At 47.7% G+C, this 23,324-nt stretch overlaps 1 long non-coding RNA gene and 1 pseudogene across 1 annotated transcript; both read right to left on the bottom strand.

The window, feature by feature from the left end:
• Positions 1-1,953: 1,953 nt before the first annotated feature.
• LOC144133756 (uncharacterized) lies at positions 1,954-7,752 on the bottom strand. The gene is made up of 4 exons (XR_013315101.1): positions 7,618-7,752; positions 6,104-6,195; positions 4,035-4,342; positions 1,954-2,130 (listed from the first exon to the last, which is right to left on the bottom strand). It is a non-coding gene; the product is annotated as an uncharacterized LOC144133756 (long non-coding RNA).
• Positions 7,753-16,490: 8,738 nt separating this feature from the next.
• On the bottom strand, positions 16,491-16,943 carry LOC144133757 (piwi-like protein 1 pseudogene; annotated as a pseudogene).
• Positions 16,944-23,324: the final 6,381 nt, after the last annotated feature.

Consider the following 23,324-nt stretch of genomic DNA (forward strand, 5'->3'; position numbering starts at 1 on the left):
GGTGAAGGCGTTCCTCGGCAAGAGATAATGAAAAAGTATGGGATCAAGAGAAGCATATTGAGTGACTAGGTGAAGAACAAAGAAAAATTCTCGAAACATTTGACAGCGGCAAGTTCACCGGAACAAGAAAAGGCTCAGGACGGCAGCACACCCGGCTGTAGAAAATGCATTGCTATGATAGATCGCAGACATGCACAGCGGGAAACTTCCTCTGAGTGGGCCGCTGATATGCCAGCAGGCTGAGAGATATGCAGCGAAAATGAACATTCACTCTTTCAGTGCGTCTAAGGGATGGTTCACACGCTCGAAGAAAAACATGGATTGGTTAGGAATGTGTGTGGCGTGGAGGCAGTGGTAGATGAACATTGCATCACTGATTGGAATTCGACCGAGCTTCCTGGCTCGATACCTGGTTCGTTACGAACCTGCCAATGTCTTCAACACCGAAGAAACTGCACTTTTTTCAAGGCCTTGCCGAACAAAATGATCACGTTCAAGGGTGACCCGTGCGTCGGAGGCAAGAGGAGCAAAGAAATGGTAACTGTGCTCCTGGCCACAAATATGTTAGGCACGGAACGCCTACCACTTCTTGTAATAGGCAAAGCAAATCACCCTAGGTGCTCTAAAAACGTTTGCCGTCTCCCTGTAGAGTACAGAGCAAGCAGAAAGGCTTAGGCGACCACGGATATTTTTCAAACTTGGCTGCGGCAGCTCGTCCACCGCTTCTCCACCAAGAACTGCAAGGTTTTGTTTGTTGTGGATAACTGCAGCGCACACACTAATGTAACAGGGCTTGAATGCATCGAGCTTGCATTCCTGCCGCCAAACAAGATGGCTGCTCTACAGCCGCTGGACCAGGGCATTATCCAGCACGTGAAGACCAAGTACAGACGGCATGTGATGGAAAGGATGCTGCTCTGCAAGGAGGCAGAACAAGAATACGACATAAACCTCCTTAGCGTGGTTCATATCTTAGCACATGGCTGTAGCAACACGTCAGTGGAGGTCATTGCAAACTCCTTCAGGCACAGCGGGTTTGTCCGCCCTAACGACTGTGCCTCCCGAGGACACTGAGAGGATGGGTGACGAAGTAACGGGTGACAGGAGCTTGCAGTTTCTCCTGCCTGCTGATGTCAGCTTGCCGACTACATTGCTATTGACGATGGTGTTGCTGTTGCTGGCCAGCTGACTGCCAATTGTATCATATCGGAAGTGCTCGATGTGAAGGAAAATGAGCATTCCGATGATGACAAACGAGATCAGCCGCTGCGACGTCGCACGGCGCAGGAGGCCGCCGGGGCTGTCGCCGTTCTAGAGGAATTCTGCTTAGTAGAATCCTGCAACAGTGAGCGTGCGCATTAACATCTGTTGGAGTTGAAAAAGATCGTTCTAGCGCAGATTGCGGCGACGAAGCAAACGAAAATAACTCAGTTTTTCAAGCAATAAAGGTACGTTCGTGCTGCGTGTATTTTTTTCTCATTTTCATGCTACATTCAATAATCCGGAATTCGGTTACCTCGGGCATTTTTTCCAGCCCTGTGAGATCCAGGTTGACGAGATTTTACTGTACTGAGAAAGCGCTAGCTTTTCATTCGCCAGATACAATTTCCTAAGTATACAGTCATCGTTCTGGTTATTTTACAACAGATGGCTGTATTTCGGGCATTGTGTGAGTGCCCGCTGGGCCACACTCAATGAGTGCCTGCCGCTCATTCCTCGAGCAGGCGTGAGATGGCACTACCGATACTGTCTCTGCGAAATGTTGGTTTTTGGTTCGCCGTCAGTGGAGATGATGGGGATTTCCGATTGCTTCTGACTGAATCACGCAAGTACAGTCGAAACCTCAAGGGGCTGAGATAGCGTCCGAAAAATCAGGCAGTTCGAAAAACGAATCCACGCAAAAAAAGTTACTTTATTTAGTGAGAGGCATGAAAAATTGAAAAAGTGGTCAATTTACCTCTGCGGGGCGGAATGTTGCCGTACGAGTAAGTTGGCTTGCATGGCGGCTAAGGTGGTGTTCTCACTGTACATAGCCGAAAGCACCATCACAGCTCGGGTTAGTTCACTTCTAGTTGGTAGCACAGTCTCTGGCTCCTCACTGTCGGAGCCCGAGTCATCATTTTCCAGCACCTGGCAAAAAATTTCGTCGTCGGTAAGTTCAGTGCAGAGCCTGCACAATAGCATCGTACACCTTCGCATTGTGTTTTTCCCTTCGCAGCTGCTCTAAACAGTCTTCCAAAAGTCGAATTAATGCCCACGTTTCCGTTTCGGTCCACGTCATTCGTGGAATAGGTGGCCTGCTGCGCTCCTCTTAGGAAAGACGTGAATCACTCATTCCACATGCGCGAGACGTGCGATCGCGTTGACTAAAACAACAAAAAATGGCGCAGTCAGGGCGAACGCCCGGTTCGAGAGTCGAATGTAGCTGCTCAACTCAAATATGTTTGTCAGTGCTCAAATTCCACTGTGGCTGTCGATCTGCGCTAGCAGCTCCCAGTCCTCTCGTGACAGCAGGCTGTCACTCCCTCCTTGGGCTTGCCCATAAATGCGCAGACGATACGTACGGCCTCTGGTCGCGCTACAAGTGTGGGGTACCGCTTCACACTGACCAAGAGAGTAACTAGTTTCTCTCTGTCATTTCGCCAAAAGCTGAAACAAGCTTAATCTTGCCGGAAGGCTCCTGGGATGTGCTCGGCACGAGGCTTTCTTCTACTACAGTAATCTCACTGCCGGTGTCTATGATTGCCGTTGCGGCATTCCGGTGCATTCGATCTCTACCTACTTTAGCTTTGATTGCCATACTTCTTCGGACGACTGTGGCGCATTCATTTCTGCCACTAACGTCCTGTGCGGATGGGCTGACACTGGGGTTTCAGCTGTTTGTATGCTGGCTATGGCTATCTCTGCATCCAGACTAAGTTATCAGTTTTCTGCACATTCTGAGTGGCACGTGGGCAGTCCTTTGCACGATGGCTTACTGCGCGGCACACGTAACACTGAATGTCTCATTTGTTGTCGTTGCTTGCAGGTTGTGGAGGGGTCTTTTCTTTCTCCGCGTGTAAACATTTGATGCACAGCGCACCCGTTTCTCTTAGGCTGCTTGAATTCCTGCAGTATCCGTGACATCTCATCCGGTTTCACCCATTTCTCATCCTCGCAGAGGCGCACATATTCTAAGCTCTCGTTGCTTAGGCTAGCTTTCATCCGATCGGCTACTACACGAGCCACCAGATCTTCCTTACTGTCTGCATCCCTCGAACGTATGTGGTAATGGAAGTAAGTTCTTATGCAAGAGGCAAACTGCGACCATGTTTCCTCCTTGCGTTTTGCGGCAGGCTCGAACCAGGCTAGGTATGTGGGGGGCTGTGAGTTTCGCCTCTAATACAACTTTCTTCACTGAGTCGTACTCATCGCACTCATCGTTTCTAAGGCCATGAAGCAAGTACCGCACATGCTCGGTCAGCGCTGGCATGAACAAATGTATGCGGCTGTTTCCGGGCACATCATACATTGTGACTGCCCTTTCCACCTCATCAAGCCAAAGCGGTACATCCATGCCGCATGGTAACTTGAACCCCTTTAGAACCTTGGCACATTGGCATACTGGGTCGAGGCCCATTCTCCGTTGCTCATCAAATTCCTGTATTAATGGAGTCTGTGTGCCACCTGTCGTTCCTATGCCAAGTTTCTGAAAATCGATATGTTCTCGAGATTTAATGTTAAGCCTTCGGGCTGAAGCTGATAATCGTTCTGTGCAGCGGTTTGCTATGGCATCAGACCCTGTCGCTGCCATTGCCTTTCGTCGCGTTCCCACTACTGGCTCTTTTGTCACCGCATCTGCCGCTGACCCTGGCAACATCGCATTCTGCTGCAATGTTTCGCTTGACAGGTCGTCCTCTAATCCATTCTCCTTCAATGCACTCTCCTCTGCCTCTCTGCCAGCTGAGCTCGGCATCATGCTTCACGTCCGCACCATGCACCCGTTTACGCTTGAGCCATAACCACTTCAAAGAAACGTAAGGAATCCCGCTCACCTGTGCTGGTGTCGGTAGTAGGTGCCGTTGCTTCTCCAAACTCATCCAGAGCTGGAGGATGACTGCAGCCTTAGGGTCTGTGAGCTGGTGCACCATGTTCCCTTGGCTGGTACCAAAGATCGATTCCTTCTGGTCCTCCTGGGTGGCTACTACAAGCTGGGCGTTGCCTGACGCCTGGACGCTGTGGGGCTTGCAGGTGGTATCATCTCGTGGTCGACGGTCGTTGAATTCTGTTGTGCTGCACCAGTAATCTCTTGCTGGTTCACTGGGTTCTTCGGAAGGTCTCAGACCCTTCCAAAGGTGGATGACTGGGTAATCATTAAGCAAAATGTGCAGATGCAGAAGATCAAAAGAGGATTATATTTACATGACTATATAACGGTGTGTTACAGAAGCAAAGTCACACAGACAATCAAACGAACTGTAACTTAATGGGATTCTCACGCAGAGAAAACATTCTACATGACCTTACTTGTCGACCAAAGGTATAAGCTTAGGTACTTGTAGAGATACGTGCCAAGCAGAGAGTCCCCTCCCTGACTGCAGTTCAGTGCTTTTTCTTGCATTTTTATACATTTCGCAACTACAGGAGTTGGGACGGTCATATTCTGACTTCCTCCATAGACTGTGATTAACCAGTGAAGTTTTAATAGACACTACCTACAGGCCCTAAGGTTGGGCACAACCTTGAACCCAGGGCTTGGAAAAAAAAACACATTGAGAAAACATCCTCTCCGTGCGGGACTCCTCGCCCTCTCCATGTGATTTTCTTTCTTTCTATTCTGCACATGCGTCTTTAAAAGTCCGGTTCTCGCTGCGTCACCCACGTGCCACTTCTCTGACATCTCGCCACTGTTGTAGGAGTTACCGAAAAAAAGTAACTAAATATGTTACTCGTTACGCAAAAAAAAGGAACGTGTTACCACCCTATGTTAGCTACAGTAAAAAGTAACACATTACGATTACAGAAAGAAGCGTCGCACGTTACATTGCCGTTACTCCATGGCCCTAATTCTTATTCAGTGCGTCTTCTCTACAAGTACTTGCGATAACAATTTCATAAAGCTCATATTTCACATAAATCTCCTAGTACAAACAACGATTATGCCCGAAATCCTTATTTAACGAGAATACTTAGCACAAATGTGCAGGAGCTTAGCAATGTTATAGTGGCCTAAAATTGCGTGTAGAGTTACATGTGATGGCTTCTAACTCTGAGGTGAATGGTGAAGCCATTTTCTGAATGTGACATTAAGTACAAAATGGCACTTCATCATCAAATCTAACATCACAAAGAAAACATCCCTGAACTTTTGACAAATTTACAGTAATTTTGAGAAATGTGATATTCCAAAATACTCGCCATGCTTCCACTCTTTAGAGGGTTGTGTGTGTGAGTGGTTTGGGAAAGGGAGGTAGGTGAAGGCAAGTGTGTGAATGTGTGTTCGTGCACGTGTTTCATGCTTTATGGGTATTCTGTCTTTTTTTTTTTAGCTGGGCGCGTCGTCAATATAAGGTGTTTTGTGCCATGCAACAAGGGCCGTCGAGAGCGCCTGTGCATTTTGTTTATTTGCAACATCACTTTAGGTGCTCTATGCTTTCTTTTTTCTAAAAAGGGGGCGCAGGGGAGACAATTGGAATAAAAAGTTACTGGTAGCGTGACACCTCACGTTACCGAAAAATGTTAACGTAAGTACGCTACCCGTTACAGATCCAAAATGATAACGAGCACGTTGCTAAATTACCGAAAAAAGCAACGCGTTACCGGTAATGCCATTACTTGTAACACGTTACCGCCAACACTGCATCTCGCTAGCTGACAGTCGGATGACGGAGGCAGGAAACGAGCCCCGCGACGCTTTCAAGAATGCCTGCAAAGAAAGCCTCTCCCCTCGCTAAACCTTTCGCAGGCTTGCATGTTTCGGCAGGAGTGGTATGGGGATGTACTGGCGGGTGCATGCGCTTAACAATGCCAGAAGTCAGATGTCGTAGGGGTGCTGTTAAGTTGACGGTGATTTCCGCGCTTTTGTAGTTGTTCATTATCGCGAGAAAGACCTGCACTTGCTTACTGTTGTTAGGTTTCTGTATTTCCAGGATGTCCTGCACACGCTGTGGATAAATCCGCAGGCCTTGCGTTGTCAGGATGTGTCCAGTAACGAACCTTGGGATGCAGAAAGGTGCACTATTTTAGGCTCAGTCGCAAGTTGTGCTTATGGCAGTGCGTTAGCAAGAGTGTCAGATTGCAGTCGTGCTCATCCTTTGTCTTGCCCGAGATTAGTAGATCACCCATTACAAGGCCACGCCAGGCAGGCATTCCAGCAAACGATGCATTGCCGCTTGAAAAAATGTGACGCATGTTTGAGACCAGAAGTCTGAAGAGGCAGCTGTTGCAAAGCTCCGATGCCAGTTGCACATGCAGCTTTTGCTTTGTCTGTCTTTTATATACGAAAGCACGACAGCGCTTTTGAACATCTACATTAAGGTAAATCACTCGAGAAGGTTTCTGTACGGTAGATTTGAAAGCATTTCACCTTGGCAAAAGTACTGCCGCCATCGTGTCACTCAGCTAATGAGCATTGTTCACCTGGCCGCATTTGATTCCAGCTTGTGCAAAGTTTGGACACCATCAAAAAAGGAATCATAATCCAATATAGTCTGAGTGCAAGTAGCAGATTGCATCTTAAAGCCGTCTCCACGGGCAGACGCATGCGTATGCGCGTTGTGGATGTTGTTTCAATAAAAAAAAAACTTTGCATGCCCTTTAAAACTTGCTTCTTTCTCCCCATGAATAATAAACTCCCGCCCAATGCACGGCAAATGCAATTAGACATAGTGAACTCGAGATGATTTAGTGACAGTAATGAGTGCAAATTGATTATGCAAGTCGGAGAGATGTTCAGTGTAAAGTGAAGGAAGAAAGCAAGAGCAAATTTTATAGGTCTCGAAATTGATGTCTTAAATTTAATTCGTGATCACAATATGAATCTGGTGGCGTTGATAGGCAGGTTCATCCATCAAGGTATTGGTGCGTGCCACTATGCAGAATGAGCATTAATTTAGCAAGCCGGGAGCGGCAGCGTACTACATACAAAGTACGCTTGTCATTGCACTGAACTAGAACCACTTGAAGCCTGTGTACTCGAGCAGTGGGAATGTTTTCTATATCACGGTTACTGCATAGCTCGGCAAGACAACACGGTTCCGGAACCCAGGCAACCGTACGCCGCCACGCAAACTGCCCACCACGCAACCCATGTTGACAAGGGATCGTCAGAGCCGAGCTTTCAGCATGCTAAGCCGTGCTCTGAAGCCACTGGGCCATATAATCAAAGAATAAAAAGGGTAGAAGTTAACTGAGTTGCACCAGTTACAGGCTACGTGGGTTATACATAAGAAAAGAGGAACATGGAAGCCTTGTAAAACCTAGCCGTTCAAAAAATGGGCGTCAAAATGGGCGAATAACGTAGTTATGTTTCTATCATGCACCTAATGCCAATGCTTTCGCGAGCCGCGACAACGTATCGCTGCAGGTATACTCCTACTTCGACACCACACTGATTGTAAGTCTGTTCATACGACTTACCATGACTTGGTTACACTGCAGTGTTACTGACAATACGTAGGTCGGGATCTGGGTCGTTTTCGGGCGTGACCGGCGTGGCGATCATTGCTGGGAACGAGTCCACGCTCGTAGCAGCAGACACCGTCAAGGAGTTATTCACGATCTAGAATAAAAATAATACAGCACGATAAAGGTTTCTGTGGCGCACCGCTGCGACATCAGGTGTCAATTATAAAGAATAAGCACCTCTTTACGCCGGTGCTACTCGAAGGCTGGCCGAAGGTTCTCGCTGCGTTTGCAGTGAGTGAAAACTGATGGAAGCGCGTCAGGTTCCAGCAGTCATTTCAGCTGCCTGCACGGCAGATCTGCGGCAAAGTCGGTGTCGTTCACGAAGTCCTTTGCTTTGAAGTGTGCCGAACAAAACGCTCGCCATGCTCGGCTCCCACCGGTCTCGTCTCAATGCCAAGACCTATAACTTGTGCATATTGCTCTTCGGAAATCGACGAACGCTGATGCCCGGAACCGAGTATGTGTTGGAGCAACCTACAGCGACGCACTGTGTTGACATGACAGCAGAAGTTCAGATGTTTACGCCACAGCAACGAGAGTCCCTCCCAAAGTCAGACTTCGCAGCGAGACGCACCAGAGAAAACATGCGAAGGGGCGCTCAGCTACGAGGCTCACCGCTCTGACATCGGTGTGTCAGTCGTTTTGGCATCTCAAACGTGCGTAATTTCCAGTCTGGCTTTTAGTTGCTTAGCACGACGCTAGAGCTGCGTCATCTGCTATGGAAATTTTTAAGCGCGCCTAATTAAAACACGGGATGCTTTACAGCCTTCACATTGCAAATATATAATGGACGTTGTATTGGGGGCACAATTAGCCGGCTTAAAATTTCGATCAAGTGGGCCTTTAATTATTGAGCCAATGGTTAGTGGGCAAGGACTTGGTAGCCAACGACAGAATGCCGCGGTGTTCACGGCGCACACAGGGTGAAGGCATGCACAACGTGTGCCGCTTTTCACATACGGGAGCATTTGACTGCTCAAGAGACCGCACTCATAACATACGAATAGCATGCTGCTAAGTGTAAATAATAAAGCCGGGGTGCGTCAATTTCGGTTTCCTCAACAATCAGGAAACGAGCGCCACGAGCAAGTCCGCTTTCCTAAGGATCACTAAGTTCACTTTTACGGGGTCTGCAACATATGGTCCATATCCTGGGAGCGGTCTGAGGGCCAGTTGGGGTCAGTTGTGGGGATGCACGTTTGAGTGGTAGCTACTGCATAGGTCTGAACTCACGTCAGGTACATCCCATTCACGTAAATACATGGCTTTACCAGTTTTATTGCGGTTTATGCACACTAAGCACACCACACTTCACATCGCTACAGCAGTGGGCACTGTCAGATTGCTTTGTAGTTAAGTGCCACTGCAAGCAGCCTTATTGCTTTTGAACCATGTCATTGTAAAGGTGACAGACGCACCCAGTACTACTTTCGCTAGCATGGTCCATTATGCATTTCTCAGCAACTCAGCTGGTTTAGCACGGTGGCACCTTTAACGCAAACATACACGCACAAGCATTTGTGGCTTGCGTTCAGCTGTCACATGTGGTTTCAATTCCCAGGTCCACACAGCCAGAATTTTGTTCCCAGAAGCTGGACACTCATGTAATGGCCGTGGGAAAGCCACTCTGGTGGCGAATAGCGAGCGAGTGAAGGCGGGGCTCTCTCCTCTGAGGCAGAAGGGCAGTGGCGCTCCACCGCAGAACCACTGCACCAGAAGTGGTAGGAAGACTCCCAGGGGTGTATGAATGCAGAGAATGACCAATTGCACATATATGGACACTAACCCCTTATGGCTATCTGAACAGCTGCTATCCGTCAACACTGGATCTGAACATTTGAACCGAAGGAAAAACCGAACTGCTAGCACACCTTAATTTGCATTTGGCCTAACTATGCGTATCAACCATTATTATTATTTTGTTTTCATGTGGAATATCTGCAGCACTGAACACTGTCTTCATGAAACTACCAGAATAGTGTGCTACTTAAGGGAGCTTCTCTGAATAAACCCGTTTTGCAATTCATTTATTTTTGTACTTTTTGCCTTCCAGTACGAGCAGGAAATTGACAAATATTGTATTGTCATTCTTTAACCTGGGCCTCCTCCCACAATGCTGTCTTCCTTAATATGCAGCTTGGGGACATTTAACCCCACATATCACCACTGAAGGCAGCGAAAAAAACTGCAGTCTGCCCGCACAAGTTTTTTTTGTAGGGTGCTACATCATTTGGTTTTCTACCGCGGAGATACTTACCCTATTGGCATGGCCCATGCAGTTTCCTGCCACTTGTCTGTTTTCAAGCTTGCCAGTCAAGTGGCTTGACATTCTCCTTCCTGCTCTTCTGGTGTGTGCAGGCTTCCTAATGCACTGCTATCAACAGCTGTGGAGAATCGACGGTAATGGCTGATATACAATAAGCACGGCCGACTGCATTTTCCGCACATGTATTTGGTGCTGCCCATTCTCACCAGAGCATAGTGGCAACAGTTTTCTAAGCGTAGTATTCACGGACTTTCAGTTTCCCTCTTTGTATGAAACAGCCTGCTCATTACAGGCTGCCTGTTGCCCCCGCTGCAGTGGCTCAGTGTTTATGGTGCTCGGCTGCCGACCCAAAAGACGTGGGTTTGATCCCAGCTGTGGCGGTCGAATGTAGATGGAGTCGAATTTCCGGAGGGCTGTGTACTGTGCGATGTACACGTCAAAGAACTCCAGTTGGTCAAAATTTCCGGAGCCCTTCACTACGGTGTCCCTCATGGCCAGAATCGCTTTCGGACATTAAACCCCATAGTGAGAGAGTGAAAAAAACTTCATTGTCCGACAGAATGAGACCACCTCATCCAGATCTCCCCTGTCCCATACCCTCAGTTGAGGGAGGAGGATCAGGAGAGATCCGGCCGCATGGGGTAGTCACGTCAGATGCTGGCCAGGATCTCTTGTATCCCGGCGGCCTCTTCAGCCAATCGGACGGCGGTGAGCTGGAGCTCAGGGTCCGTGCTCCGGAGCAAGGTCTCCCAGGCGTCTCTACTATTGATGTTCTTTGCCCTGCCTGGGGATTGGCTACACTCCCATATTATGTGGTCGAGGGTCCCTCTCGCCCCGCACTTCTTGCATTTATCGTCCTCTATTTCTGGAATGATATGTTTGCTTAGAATTGGGTGTGGGTAGAGATCTGTTTGTAGACGCCTCCACGCCACCGCCTGTTGATTGTTGAGTGCTTTGCTAGGTAGGGGAAAGTACCTGTGATGTTGTCTATAATATTCTGTAACTTCCTGACAGGAGATTAGTCTCCCTTCTCTCTCGTGATCTGCGAACGGTGGCCCGTCTTGTGCAGCTCGGTGGTAGAGATCTCGAGCTACCTCGTGGGCCGCCTCGTTGCCACGGACAGATTCGGGCGTGGGGGTCCAGATTATAATGATTGTTCTATTCAATGTCGCTTGTCTTAAAATTTTGGCGGCGAGGGGAGAGACTCTCCCTGTACTAAAATTAGGGATTGCAGCTTTGCTATATCTTATGACGTATTTAGCTTTGGAACCGACGCAAGCTAGTGCTATTGCGACCTCCTCCGCCGTCTCGGTGTTTGTCCCTAGGATAGTTGCGACCGTGATGGGGCTACCCGCTCTGTTCACTACCGCGACGGTCGTGTACTGAATATGTCTATCGCCCGCTGCTTCTACGTAGGCGACATCCTCCTGAGACTTGTCACCTTAGATGCGTTCTATCACCTCTGCCCGCTTTTGTCTTCTTTCCTTGTTTATTTCTGGGTGCATGTTCTTGGGTAAGGGGGGAATCCTGAGATTGCTCCTAATCTCCATGTCGATATCCTCCCTCTGTCTAGCTCCCCTGTCTGTTTGGAGTCCGACTTTGGCTAGTGCGTCTCTTCCCGCATGTGTTGTGCTGCGTCTCTCTAGGTGTGATGTCTGGACTGCCGCTGCGAGCTCTGTAAGCGTGTTGTGTATGCCCAGTGCTAGAGGTTTTCTAAGGATGTGCACATGGGCAGGCCTAGAGCTTTCTTGACGCACTTCCTTATGAGAGCGTCGATTTTGTTCCTCCCTGCTGCTTTGAGATTTAGGTACGACGTGGCGTAGCTGATTATACTTATTATGAAAGCGTGTATGAGCCTAAGTAGGATTTTTTCTTTAAGACCGCCTCTTTTGCTCGAGACACGTTTGATGAGATTGAGGGTCTGCATCACGTGGCTCTCAAGCTTTTTGATAGTTATCGTGTTTCTCCCATTCGACTGAATATGAAGGCCTAGAATTCTGATTGTGTCCACTTTGGATACCTGCTTTCCTCCTACAGAAATCTGAATTTCCGAGGGTGGTTTGTTCCTCAGAGCCTTATCGTTATATATTAATATTTCAGATTTTTCAGGCGAGCATTCTAAGCCCCGTTTTCCGGCATACGTTGAAATTATATTGGCAGCTGCCTGTAGGGTTTGATTAATCTCTGCATCACTTCCTCGGTTGATCCATAGATTAATGTCGTCCGCATACAGGCTATATTCTAAGTGTGGGTTGCCAATTTTTTCAAGTTCGCCCGGGAGTTCTCTCATGGCCATGCTAAAGAGAATGGGTGATAGCACCGACCCATGAGGCGTTCCCTTGCTTCCTAACTTTATTTCCTCGGATTTAATCTCCTGGAAGCTTATGCTCGCAGTTCTATCTGTGAGGAAGTCTCTTATGTAGCGATAGGTTTTGTAGCCTACTCCGGCGTGGCTGAGTCCTTTCAATATTGCCTCATGTTTAACATTATCAAATGCCTTTTTTAGATCAAGACGTAGGATAACCTTTGCGTCCCTGGTTCTGGAGTCAATGATATCCTGTTTTAGTCGCAGCATGACGTCTTGTGTGCTGAGATGGGGTCGGAGCCCATAAATCTCATCTGGCCACTTCCTATTCTGTTCCATGTAGTTCGATATTCTGGTCTGGACGACATGCTCCATTAGTTTCCCTACGCACGATGTGAGGGATATAGGTCGAAGGTTCCCTATCTGCGGCTGCTTCCCGGGCTTAGGTATTAGGACCACGGTGGCCGTTTTCCATTGCGGGGGAATCTCGCCCTTCTCCCAGCACTCCTGCATGTAATCTGTGAGGGCCTTTATGGAGTTGTCGTCGAGGTTCCTTAACATTGTGTTCGTAATCCCGTCTGGGCCAGGAGCCGATCTGGTTTTCAGTCTGACTATTTCCGCCCTTAACTCGGCTACCGTAATGGGCGCGTCCAGGGTCTCGTTCGGGCCTCCTTCATAATCGGGAAGCCGACTTTTGTCTGTGTCTCCTATGTAGGTTTCAGCTAGTTTGCGCATGAAGCTTTCATCATCGTATTCCCCACACGCGTGTCTAACTTTGGTCATTGTAACTTTCGCTTGCGTTTTGGATTTTTGTGGGTTTATGAGATGCCTAAGAATGTTACACGTCTGGGGGAGATTCATGCTCCTCTCCATTTCGCCGCATTTGCTATTCCAATTTTGTTCGCACAGTTTAAAGGCGTAATCCTCTATTTCTTTATTATGCCGCGCCAATCTTCTTTTGAGATTGCGGTTGTTCCTGCCCTGTTTCTTTAGTCGGCGCTCCATGCCATGTTTGGCTTCCCACATGTGTAGGAGTCGGCTGTCCGCTATCTCGGGAGCTTTCTCCCCGTCTAGCGTTTTGGTTACATTTCTGGCATCCTTCTTAACTGCTTCGCACCACTCTCCGATGTTATTTATGACTGTCTCGTCTCTGTTTGCTCTGAGCTCCCTAAAGTGGTCCAACTCTGTGATCTTCGTAGGAGTTTGTTTGTTGCCTATTTGTTTATTCTTCGTTCTTATCTCTGTTGCTATGACAGTGATCGCTGCCTAAGTTCTGTTCCGTGTTAATCCATTTCGCCGTTCCTACGTTTCTGACGAGGGTTAAATCCGGTGAAGTGTCCATGCTGACGCTATTTCCAGCTCGTGTGGGGTGCTCTGGATCTGTTAGTATCGTAAGTCCCAGGTTGTGTATAACCTCCCATAATTGTCTCCCTTTTGGGTCTTCTTTCGGGTACCCCATTCCGGGTGATGGGAGTTGAAGTCGCCTACTATGACTAAGGCTTGGTTTTCTGCTATTTTAAGTGCTCTGTTTGGGTAAGCTGTATATGTTTAAGAAAAAAATGTTTGATTCTCCCTTCTTTCCTGTTAAAATTTCCACGAAAACGTTTTCGATTACCTTTTCTTCTAGATCGTGCTCTATTGTTGCTACGTTTCTCTTGACTAATGTTGGTACCCTTGATTTGTCTCCCCTGCTGCAATGAAAATCCTGATAACCCTGCAGTTTAGCCGGACCGCCGGTCTCTTGCAGCGCAACTGCTAGCGGGGCTGTCTCGAGCATCGACAAGGCGCTTTGTAGCACCGGCCGCTTGCGTCGGTAGCCGCGACAGTTCCACTGCCAAAATTGGGTACTACTGGGCGACCTGTCCATTGCTAATCTTGGTGATGGTCTCCTCAACTGTAGCGAGCCGTGCATGTATGACGGCATTTTCCCCCTTCAGCTGCTGAAGTGCCTCAGTTATTAAACGGAAATTGTTCTGCATTTGGTTCTGGATTTGGTGAACGAAATCCTATAGTTTGCTATCCCTTTCCTTTGCGAAAGTTTTTAAATTTCTGTCCATTTTGGCTCCTAGTTTCTTTAGCTTTTCATCCGCAGTCAGGTCTGAGTTGCTCTCTTCCCTGATTCTTCGCTTGGATGGGGGCGGGACGGCATCCTCGACCATGTCACTTTCGCTCTCCTGGCTGTTATTTAGTGCGGTCTGTGCTTTTGGTGCTACCAGGGATGGTGTACCCGTTTGGGGAGTGCTGACAACTGCCGTTGGCTTAGCCTCTGCCGTAGTTAGGGAAGTTTTTAGATTTTGTACCTCCCTCTTAAGACTGGAGATCGTATCACTCATGTTTTTAACGATATTCGTTAGTTTTTCTATTTCCTCATCTTTCTCATCTTTCTTATTATTGTTGCCATCGCTCTGGGAGACCCTGCTCGAGAAACTCACCCTTTTGCTTTCGCCGCCCCAGGCCGTTGATCCTCCCCGGGTCCGGCTGGAGGTCCGGTCTCTCGAGCTCGAACGTCCCCTGGATCTGTTTCTTCCTCTGGAGGTGCTCCGTCCCCGGGAAGTTTGTCGTTGTTCTCCTCCCAGCCTCGGAAAGAAGTTGTCTCGAACTGTATAGCCGCTCCCCTCGCTGCCTGGTTTAGTGCGTGGGCGGCCCTGGTGCACCCGTGACTGTTGCGATCGGTCACTGGCTCCTGCCGTGGCCTCCTCTTCTCTCATTTTCTTCTCCCAGTATCTTTTCTTGGCTTCATACGGTGTACGATGTATTAGCTTGCATTTGCTGTCTCCGAGTATGTAGTCTCTGCCGCAGAGTTGGCATTTCGGCGTGCAGGAGTGGTTTTCGGGAGGGTTCTCCTGCCCGCAGCCACGGCATTTGGCGTTTTTTGGGTCCGGACATACGTCGATCCTGTGACCGAGTCGGCCACAGGCCATGCAGACTTCATATTTCTTCCGGTATAGGTAGCATCTGTGTGAGGCCCATCCTAGGATGACCGTCCTTGGTACTCTGCTTTCTTTGAAAAGAATTAGTATTGACGTGGAGTCCTTTCCTAATCTTCTGGCCCCGATGATTTCGGGGTTCGGCCTGTGTCTTAGCATTCTTATGATGTCTTCTTGCGCTAATTCTCCATCGACGCCGTGTACCACACCATTGCCGCAGTCATCTGGAGTGGCCACGTAGGCAAAAACCGCGATTTCTTTTTCTCCAAGTTTGATTCGGCTCATGCTGGCGTATTTCAGTTTTCTCTCTCCACTCGTGGTGGCGATGAGGATTGAATGTTGTTTCGTGTTGGGAATGATAACGTCTTCCTCGCCTACTTCGTTAGTATTTATACCCGCTGACGCTATGATGACTTTGGTCAGGTATGCGATTCCGCGTATGAGGAGCTTGTCGAGTCCTCCGCTAGGGCGGATGATGATCTTGTCAGCTCCCTCTCGTATTCTAGTCTCTTGTTTTTCGACCGACATGGCCGCCGATCTTCTCCCGGCTTGCTTGAGCCTTTATGGCTCGGTCTCAATTTCTTTCTTGCTCTTCTCTAGTGGAACATATTTCTTTCCCTTGCATTGGAACCATTGGCCTTGTGCGGTGAACTCCTGCGGGTCCACAGAGCGGCACTCGACCACTTGCATGGTTGCGTAGATTCAAATTTTCGCGGGCGGGTGACGCGCCGACGGCGCTTGCTGCTCTTCCCGCTAGGGGCGCCGCTGCGTTGCGCAGCTGCACCTTTCCGCCGCGGGTGTCGCTGCTGCTCCCGCGCCACACCTGCCGGAGCCTCGCGCCCGAGTTGGCGCCCGGGTTAGGCTTAGGTCTGGCCTCGAAGTAAATGCGTGATTTCTTGGAAATGCGGACTCACTTTTCGGAAAACTTGGTATCCTCGTGGTCCTGGTGACTTCCGACGTTCGATTATCCAAACAATCCCTGGTAGGATATCAGCATCGAAACACGGAGCCGTGCGGAGACATGTCTGACCATGCGGGCGCTCGCAGCGCCTCCTCTAAACCCCCATAAAGCCATATTACGGCCTGGACTGATAGTGCATGTTCCTGTTCCTCGGTCACAAGCGAGGCGGCGACTCTGAAGCCGGTCCTGGCACAGCAGGCATGACCCTTTCAGCACGGCCGAACCTGTCACATGTGGTGAACCCTTGCAGTTTGTTCTTGCACTTGTGCATTCTGAAGGATTCTGTTGCCCAAGTGCACACAAACTTGCGGCAATCTTAGATACAAAGGGCACCAGCAGACGTCGGCAAACCCTGAACGTCAGGGTTTAGAGGTAATAGAGGATAGAGGGGAGGTGCGGGTTGTGCTCCGCATGCATCGACTGGCCGGCGAGGAAGGCCAGCTTGTGGGTGTACTGGCACGGGGCCGGCACGCGGATGATGCCCGGCCAGTTGAAGTACAGGTGAGCCAGCTTGTAGGCCAGGCGCTGCATGTGGTCCGGCTTGAGGCCTGTCGTGTCGTAGATGACGTTGCAGTAGGTCGGGGCCACGGTGCCCTGGCACACGCTCTGCGACACCAGGAAGAAGTCGTAGCGCTCAGGGCGCCTCACCTCGCTGTCGACCACGGTGCCCGGCGGCAGGTTGGTCACGTGCTCATGGCCCGACACGAAGAAGCGCGTCGAAATTCGCTTGGTCACCACCACGAAGGCCAGCTTGTGCTCCACGCCCGGGAGGGTCTGCAGGTGCGCAGCGGTGGTGGTCACGCCACCACAGGGCACCATTGCGCCGCGGCCTCTTTGTGTTCCTTGTGCAGTGCACAGGCCTCGTGGTAGCTGTGGCTGATGACAACGATGCACAGGATGGCCCTCTCCTTGTCAGCGTAGTGGGCTGGGGGCTCATTGTCTTGCTTCTCCGGAGTCGAGTCCAGAAACGGCAGCGCTAACTGCAGGTCTCCATTGCTTAGAGGTTGCGCCTTGTCTCATCACATCGTTGGATGTTGGTGCATAGTCAGGCATTGATTTTGAGGCACTTTCTACATCTTCCATGTGATGGCATCTGTGTGCGTTCCAGTGTACATGTGTGCATGCGCGCACGCGAGCCTGGTCAGTAGAGCAGGAAATGTCCATCCGACTGGACAACCTCAGCCATGCGTTGGGGTAGTGACTCGAATAGAGCTGTCACGAGGTCTGGGTCGGCTTTAAGCAATTCCCACTCCCCCCTTGATGGCTTCCCAGAGTTCGTCAGAAGTCGCATGGTGCAGGCCCATTCTCAATTATATTTAGGTGGTATATTGAGGTGGGTTTGTTGCAGCCGTCATGGCAGTGTCATGACGCCGACTTGCTGTAGATGAGCCTTCACAGATCGGGAAGTGTTAATCGACAAAAAAATCTTGTGGAAGATAAAAGAAACAGTCTTTGAAAGGGCTATCAAGCAGGTGAGGAAAAGGTCTTGTGGCAGATAAAAGAAACAGTCCTTAAAAGGGCTACCAAGCATGTAAGGAAGGACTTGTCCTCATAATTTCAATATATGAGAGCGAGCAGAAACGACTGGGAATCCGATAGATGGGTCCAAATCATGAAGGGATCCGCAGCAGCTACAGGACATATAGCTCTGGTGTTGTCTTGTGCATTAAACATCTGGATGCATCTCCAATGCAGCCTTCATCACTGAAAGCCTGAATACCTTTAACTGTTGCCTTTCTCGCACTAACTCCCTAGCTATCTGCCTTTGATATTTTTCCACTGTCGCCAGTGCCACAATACGCAGCCACATTTCTTCTGGGATGCGTGGCAGCATTCTTGCTTCGAAACAGCTAGTGAATAAAAATCGTTGGAGCGACCGCAACTTAAACACAACTCTAGCAGCGTTGTCAAAGATGATGCCTTCGCAGTGAATTTTGCGGTCTAGTAAAAGCCAGCGATATGCCCAAAACTTTATCAAAGATTTTCTCTCCCTTCTTCTTCTTCTTCTCCTCAAGTAATATGGCAAGTAATATTTTCTCTCCCTGTCCTTCGCTTCTCTTTTTCTTCCCCATGACGCTGCTGGCATAAGCCTGAGGAGAGAAGAACACGGTGAGGGTTGTGTTGCGATAGTGGGAAGAGCCCAGCAGGTGACAGTCGTGTGGGCAATCTTGTGCGCACGTGGTTATTCTCGCAGGCTTTGCCGCTCCGGGCCGTGATAAGGCGCTGACAAGCACTGTTTGGTCAACGCTAGCGCAGTACTGTTAAAGAATTGGCCTGGTGTACCTCTAGTTTAATATTCGCTTCGCAACTGAATCGATGAACAAGCTTGCCTTTGTCGAATTGGGCCCCGTAGATAGCGGGATTCTCATAACCAGAGTTAACATAACTGCTTGTTCAGCGCTGGCTCAAGTTGATTGTGCACTAAAACATAATAGTTATGTTAACTAAATTATACTTATTAACAAATCTCTTCTGCAGAAAAAAGTTGATAAAGGGGTGTCGTACAGAGAAGATTAGGTAATTTCCAAAAGCAGGATTTTTGAGGTAAAAATGTGGCTTTTGCGGCATGGTATTGCCAGGCTTGATGCATACCAGAAAACCAGCGAATAATTTTAACTAGTAAGGTGGTCAACTAATTTTCAAAAATTATCTTTTTAATTATGAGTGTTTGGTGCCTGGTTGCAATTAGAGACTTGAAGCCGGTCGTTAGTAACAGTCATATCAGTTTTTAGAATTTCGAAAACGTGATTACCCGCACCGCTGCGGCTCGACAAAATCTGGCTGCATCTTGTGAAAATTCATGCACTTTCGAAAACACCAAGCCAAGGCAACCCTTCCAGTGCACGTAACTAGTCTAAAAAGCCAAATTTTGTCGAGCCATAGTGGCAAGGGTAATCACGTTTTCGAAATTCTAAAAACTCTAAAATCTGGTATGGCGGCTGCTAACGACCGGCTACAGGTCTCCAATTGCAACCATGTGCCTAACTAATAGTTGGAAAGTTAATTTTTAAAATTAATTAACCAGCTTACTAATTATTATGATTCACAGGCTTTCTGGTGTGCTCAAACGCTCACAATACCATGCCGTGAAAGCCATATTTTTAACTCAAAAATCCTATTTTTGAAAATTACTTAGTCTTGCCTCTAACACTTGGTATATGCTTTCACTTCCGAAGTGACTTCATATACAAGTCATCACCATAGAAAAAAACCGAGACACACTTTAGAGAAATCTAACCCAGTTAGGTAAGCAAGATACCGTTAGCATACTTTCGAGAAGCTTCCTACGAAAGCGCTCTTGCAGCAACTTGATTTCGATGTGAAGCTTTGCATTCCCTTCGCACTTCTGCCTGTAGCTCTGGCTCCAGTGCCTCGCATCCTGCTTAGTGCACACAAGCTCAGACTCTGCCTCAACACATTCATCACTGTTACTGCCGGAGGTCGATTCTCGGCGTTTTTTTCTCGAGCCTGAAAAAAAAAGCAACACTTTAATCAACAGAACAAATTTTTAGCTGGGTGCACTTAATTTAGGATACCTGGATGCTTCTTTTATTTTTTATTTTCAAATTTTAAAGCTGTTTCGTTAGGATGCATGCATGTGCGTGGCTTTTTGCAGCCTGCTGCTGCTATTTTGTGTTTAGTTTTTCCTTAACTCGTTCGCTACCGCGCCATAGGCGACCGGGTGCATATGACCGTTTTGAAAAAGCCGCCGATAATTAATGTCACCACTTGGGGGACATGTTTTGCCATCTAGGTTGTTTTTTTGGAACCAGGCTGATAACTGCAATTTTTGTTTTCAGTTTAGGACATGAGGGGGCGCAGTGAAAAATGAAACTTTGAACCACATTCTTTCCTCCATGCATGCTTTGAACGGCCTCAGCAGCGTCGCCCGGCAAACATGGCGTCCGCTTCACCGCGCGCTCCTCGAAATCCAAATTCCAAATCCAACGCCGAGCGCTTCGGCCAGTTTCGGTTCCGGTTTTTGCGATGAAAGCAGCAGTGATAAGTCAGACAACGATGTACAAATGTAGGATTTTGGTTCCGACAGCGAGGCTTCGTCTCGGGGGCCTGGAACGTCAGTGTGTATTCGCACGTAAGTTTTCTTTTCTTTCACTGTGTGTTTTCTGCGGTGCATGCGGTTTGTAATTGAGGAGAATGGCTCATTTTTGGGCTTCAGGGCCTTCTCAACTTATGGCCAGTACAGTTTTCCAGGTGCTCAAGGTTGCGTCGCGTTTTTCAACAGAGGCGACAGGTGTTCATGTCGGCGCATCGTTGCGGAGCCGCTTTCGGAGATTTGTTCGACCTCTCGACTTCTTGATGTTCTTCACAGCGGAGGTGATGAAGACTGTGTACGAAAACACTAATAAGTATGCTAGGTTGAAGATTTTGGAGAGGCAAACATATGCTCGGCGTGATGGCTTATGGGAAGAGCGGAATTCGTTAGAGACCCTGAAGTTCGTTGGAATGAATCATCATACACCTGGAAATTGTTGACCTGCCACGACTATATCTCTATTGCAATACAGGAGTCATGTATTCTGGCCTTAGCCATCAAATACCATTTGCCGAAATCGGTTTTTCGTTTGCTTGTTTTTCTGCACGCAGCGGACCCAGAGGACTCAGTGGCGGCTACATCAAATGGCAAGACTTGGAAAGTGTCCTGGGTTTTGAACAACCTCAATGAAAGTTCATCGATCATGGTGTTTCAGAGCTTGCCCAAAACGACAGATTTGGTCATGTGGCTCTCAGGAAGCAGCTCATTCAACAAACCTTAGAGAATGGATGAGGTAGAAGTCCATGCCCCCAATCTTCCCATACAATCCATTCGTCACCAACCGAAAACAAAAATGGAGAAAAGGAACTGCAAGCTCTGCTATCAAAGAACAAAACAAGAACAAAGAACTAACGTTATGTGCAGCACCTGTCAAGTCTACCTCTGATTCACATCTTCACGTGATTCCCTTTCACAGTGGCACCGCAGTAATCACCGCTGACTTGACTGGCCATGGAAAGTGCAATAATTTTTTCCTCAGAGCTGAAACTTGGAGGAATGACAGCTATAAACATGTGAACTAGTTTGTATATTCCAGTTTTCTTCTAATCAAGTTCGCGCTTAGTGCAGCCAGTAGTTTGTTTCTTCTTTACTTTTTTCATGTTTTTGCCACATTTGACTAATAACTGTTCTAGTACTTTTGCACACACGTCTCTGCTGTTTGTTGCATGCATGGCTGTTGTCTCCTTCTTCCCACCACTGATCTTCAGTGTCTGCATAATTTGGAGACATCTAAGCTGTATATCTCGGGCAGCAGATTGATTACCCGGAGAATAATTCGAAATCTGGAGGCCATCACCCCGAATGCGTTTTTAACACGCCTCCTAAAAAGAATTTTGATTAAGTGGATTATGTTTGTGATCTCTAGAGCCGCGTCAAAATATGTCAGCATTCTTTGCCACCCGGCTAGTGATGACACCTATGTAATAAATCATTTATCGCTGCAACAAACCTTGCTCGGCTGAGCTGGCAGTTGAATATTCGTTTGTCCTCATCTAGTCCTCTGCCCAGGTAAGGCCGAAGAAAGTCTGATCACAGCTTAAAAGCTTCGTCCCATGCTCCACGAATTTGCCAAATCTTGATCCTGGATGTGTTCTGCTATCGCTTTGCCTTCCGTAGGCCCCATGCTACTAAAACAAACTTCAGGTTGCAGTCAGTGACAGCCATAAGTACTGTAGAGTATTTCCCCTGTAATGATGAGCAGTTCATATATACAAGATAATATTTTGATTTATAAGGGGGGGGGGGAAATGTGGGAATTACTTTATATTGGTGTACAAGCTTCCTGAATTTGGTGGGGCCTGTTTTTGAACGCGTTTCTCCATCCATGGCACCTACACAGTGGGGGAAGTTCCACTTCTCAAAATATCCCTTACCTACCCTGCCGATCAGCAATGAGACATGAAAGCATTTATTGCGTGAAAAGACCACCACTGCAAACAAAAAAATAGGCATGTGGGAGAAGCGCCCATCTTGCACTTTCTCAACGCCTCTGAACCAACAGGGTCAGCAACGTATGCTGCTTAATACATTTTTAGTGTTTAGAGCAATTGATCACGAACTGTCATCATTTTTGGGAGGGCAGCAGGGTAGCATGTGAGCTGTAGGACTTCACTAATGACGCGATTCATACATGCGCATGTGGATGGGAAGGCTTAATGACCTTGCAACGATTTTTGTAGTATATGTGCAATTGCTGAGTTTAAAGAGACAGGGGTTTCTGGACATGTTACAATGGACATTCCTGAGGGTTTTACGCCATACTGTCTGGTCTCTTCATTATGGCGATGAGTACTGGTCCCTGGCCAAAGTCAAAGATGGAAAGACATTTTGGGAGCACTACGGCTGGATCCGTAGTGCTCCTGAAACATCTTTCCATCTTTATTGACTTTGGCCAGTGACCAGTACTCCTCATCAGAACGATGCTCTTACATGAAAAAATACGCAGCGAAAAGAGAAGAAAAAAAGAGCAACATACAACATAAAAAAATACTGGAACTAAAAAAAAACAAACATGGCATATTAGATCAGTGCAGTGAGTAGTGGTAGCAGTATAGAAAATTTATATGAATATTTCGGTAATATGTTTAAGGGATAGTTCTTCAATCTCATTTTGTGATGCATCCCAATATTGATTTAATATTTGTTGGTAACATATGTTAGTCATTATTTTACCGCAATTAGTTCGTGATGATGGAAGTAGCCAAGGTGATTGATTGATAATGAAAGGAGTAGTTACCCAAAGCTTTTTTTAGTTGTGCTAAATTGAAAAATATATCAAGGTACCTTTATTGGCTTTTTTTGTATGTGCAGAGTAATTTATGCATGTACATGTCTTGCACCGTAATGATCTTATGTGTATGAAAAAAATGGTGCTGTGTGTTCCGAGAATGACATATTTTTAACTACACGGAGGGCTCATTTCTGGAGAAGGGAAATTTTTTGTATATTCGTTACAGTGGTGTTGCCCCATAGTAAAACACAATAACACAGGTGGGAATGGAAAATAGCATAATAAATCATGCGTTTTGTTTCAATTGGAAAGAAATGGCCGCACCGGCTTATTATTCCCACAGCCCTGCTTAATTTTGATGAAAGGTAGTTGGCGTCATTCCATGACATATGCTTCGAAAAAATCACACCAAGTG

This window comes from Amblyomma americanum, chromosome 5, assembly GCF_052857255.1.
Source record: "Amblyomma americanum isolate KBUSLIRL-KWMA chromosome 5, ASM5285725v1, whole genome shotgun sequence".
Taxonomy (NCBI): Eukaryota; Metazoa; Arthropoda; class Arachnida; order Ixodida; family Ixodidae; genus Amblyomma; species Amblyomma americanum.